This window comes from Lygodium microphyllum, chromosome 10 (genome assembly GCF_053477565.2).
Source record: "Lygodium microphyllum isolate KBCC chromosome 10, Lygodium_microphyllum_v1.1.10, whole genome shotgun sequence".
Taxonomy (NCBI): domain Eukaryota; kingdom Viridiplantae; phylum Streptophyta; class Polypodiopsida; order Schizaeales; family Lygodiaceae; genus Lygodium; species Lygodium microphyllum.
In genome coordinates, this window is record NC_141144.1 from 145,671,199 (window position 1) to 145,674,936 (window position 3,738).

Sequence of the window (3,738 nt, forward strand, 5' to 3'; positions counted from 1 at the left end):
ATAGAAATATGTTTTGAAATAGAACTTTGCTCAACCATTAATGATTTAAAGAAGACATGCAAATTTGAATCCATGCTATGCAACCAATCATGTGATGCTCACACGAAAATTATGGATGCATTGAAGAACTGTGCCTAGCCTATCTACATGTGCTCGTGCGTCATGCAAAATGCAAACAGAAAGACACACAATAGAAAACAAATTCCTAATGACGCTAACTAATGAGTTCAAATTCCTGGCAAAAAAACTCTGCCCTTAGGTTTGCAATGGTGGACGCACAATGTCATGACACTACTCATGTTTCCACCTCAAGGATCACCTCCCTTCAATAATGAGCCACTAGCGTTCCTTTGCATGTGCAGAATACTAGGCCGCTTCACGGTAACTTCACTATCTCAAAACAACAAGCGAAGCCGTGCAACTTCGCTCAATAATCCATTTCTCATCTTTCTCTCTCCTCTTTTCCCTTTCTTTTTCTAATTTTTTTCTTTACCCCCTTTCTCTCTCTCCCCCCAATCCCCAATGTCTAATTCTCTCTCTCTCTCTCTCTCTCTCTCTCTCTCTCTCTCTCTCTCTCTCTCTCTCTCTCTCTCTCTTTTTGCCTTCTATTTTAGTTTATTTTTCTCCTCTTATGGTTCTCTCTCTCTCTCTCTCTCTCTCTCTCTCTCTCTCTCTCTCTCTCTCTCTATCTCTGCCCCCTTTTGTTCTCCTCCCCTTTCTCCTAATTTTTCTTTTATTCTTCTCTCTGACCCTACCAAGAGTACATTATGCGGGACAGTTTATAGAGGTAGTATCTACTTTCAAATACTTGGGGCTTGAGATGCCTACAGACCACAAATGGCATACATGTGTGGAGCGGTGATTAGCAATAGGGAAAAGCAAGTATTATCACTTTGAAAACGACTACAACTGTACAAATACTAAATGTTGGAAAATACACTATATGATTTTTGATGCATATGTTCTACAGACGGTATTATATGGAGTGGAAGTGTGGGGGGAGCATCTCCTCATCTGCATGGAACGACATTGAGAAGCTGCAAAAAGCTTTTATTCGTAGACATTTGGGCATCAAAAGCACCACACCATATGTACTTATGCTTTTGAAAACTAGTTGTCGGCCAATTTAGATACATGCTATGATTTGAATACTGAGATATGCCACCCTAGTACGTCAAATGGATGACAATAAGCTCCCCAAACGAGCATGGGCTAGCACACGCCTACCAAAAACATGGAAAAGTAAAGTGCTTTCAACATGATGGGTGTTGGATATGCGAAAATGGTTTAAAGGGTGGGGAGTGGATAGATATTTAGATATGGCATCCGAAGACATATGCATGGACACATTTCAATTAGACCTCTTACGAGCATATCAAGCAAAACATCAAAGCAAGGGAGCAAATGGCAAACTTGCTTATTATAGTATGCATATCTATCCTTCATGTTGGGAATCCTACATGCAGGCAAAGGCACACACGCAGCCATACATAGCAAACCCGCTCTGAGTGGTATTTAGACGACTAAGTATTATACGACTTCGAACTCGATCGCACACTTTATTGATCGAGAGAGGTGCATGGAGTGGACAGGCAAGAGAGATGAGGTTATGCAAGCTGTGGACTACAGAGTGTAGAATCAGAGGAGCACATGATTATGACATGCCCAACATATGCACACATATGGGTTGACTTTGATATCCCTTTACAGGGGCCACTTCGCCAGTTTTTGATTACTACTCCTATATCAAAGTTAGGGGCTCTCATCACCCGCATGTTACGCTTTCAAGAGAACCACACTGTATAGATTCGTAGCTACCCCTTTTCTACCATGGGGGAGAAGACTCATGGGTCATAATTTGGCCTTCCATGGACGATAATAAACTACTCTACTCTACTCTAAAAAATATTTAAAATTAAAAAAAAACTTTTCTCTTTCCTCTTTTTTCCCATCTCTCTTCCTCTTTTCTTCTTTCTTCTTATTCTTCTTCTCTCTCTCTTTGTGTTGGGGGTAAAGGCGCCTCTGCCTAGCCGCCCGTGTATTGCTACACTGACAGTACCCGCCACTGCACATTGTAGGTGGCGGGCGCCCATCACTATCACTTTATTCTTTTAGTGACAGTTTGAATAAAGGAAGGCCTTGTCACATATTGTGACTGTTGGAGTTCCCATTTGGTCTCTCTCTCTTTCTTGCTCTTGCTCTCCCCCCATAGCTCTTCCAAGAAAGCTTCGATCCTTCTCACCTTTCAACTAGTATCAAAGCATGGTTGCTCGAGAATTCCGACTTGGTTTGTGACTCCTTCAGCTTCCTATCGATTACCTACACTCATTAGGTCTCCTTCTCGAAAACCATAGCTAACTCTCCCGAGCTCCCGTCACTCCCGCTTCCCAAGCACCTACGCGGCCCATTTGGGCACCCTCAAGGCATTCCTTCAAAGGTATTGGAGCTCTCTTTTTTATTATTTTACTTCAGTCCACAGGTTTTGTGAAGTAGGGTAGCCATGTCCTCTTGCTTCTTGTGATGCCTACTCTCTACCGGTGACTTTGCCCTTCAAGAGGGAGCTCCTTGGGGTCCTCGACTACTCCCCCAACCTTTCCTTGACCTTGCCCAGCCCTTCCATAGGCCCCAAATCAGTTTGGGCTAGCTTGAAGACTTGCAAAAAATATCATTTTTTAATTCAGCCCTCCCTTGGTACTCATTAGCAGCTTGAAAACACTTCATTTGACACTTGGGAACACCCCCTTGATGCTCAACATTGGTGGTTATCATTGGCATTGATTTATGGACTAATTTACCTCAGTCCAGGACTATTTTTCACAATCCACAGGCAGCCACAAATAGTGTTACATCAGCACTTTATGTTTATGCTTGGTTGGCATTGACATTGGTTGCTCGGCTGGTCTCGAATGTGCCCCGAATACTAGGAGAATGTATGCCTATGATGTGAGATGCTTTTAGGGCAGCCCAAAACAGAGCAGCCCTCTGTCATTACACTTTATGCTCATGTTACATAGTCATTTGATGCCCGATTATGCCCAGATGGTGCCTATACGTATGGGAAAGTATGCCTATGGGTTGTCTATGGTTTTGAGCTTTGATTGAGCCACTTTTTGCTCAATTTTGGATGTTTATTTGCTATTGGAATATTCAAGGTTGAAGCTTATTTGCTTATGTTTGGATATGCCTATTGGATTCGGGCTATGTCTTGGATGTATACATTGATGTAGTGACTCTTGGGGATCAACATAGAGCTTGGATTTGCTCTCGAATCATTGGTTGAGCTTGAGCTTGCTTCACATAGCCTTGGGATCTTCATCTCTGATGTGCTTATGGCATGTACTTTGCTTATGTCTAACTGGTCTTGGCATGCTTGGCATATGCCACTACTACATGCCTATTACATTGTTTGGAGTTGGATGCTACTTAGCCTTGCTTTGGCTTCACATTTGATTGCCCAAAGCTTACTTTGGCTATTTCTCGGCTTGCCAGAGTTACAGTTTGGATGTACTTGATATCTATGGATGTTATGTATGGATACTACACGACCTATATGCTCATGAGGTCTTATTGATGCTTGATCTTGGATCTTTTGGCACAGGTGTTATCATATGCCCTTGTTGAGTTTCTTTGCTTGATATTTACGGCTTTTTTATGCTAGTGGGAGTGACTTGATATGCTTGACAGACATTGAGCAGGCGGTTTATGCTACTTGAGCATTCGGATACTTGAGACTGGGAT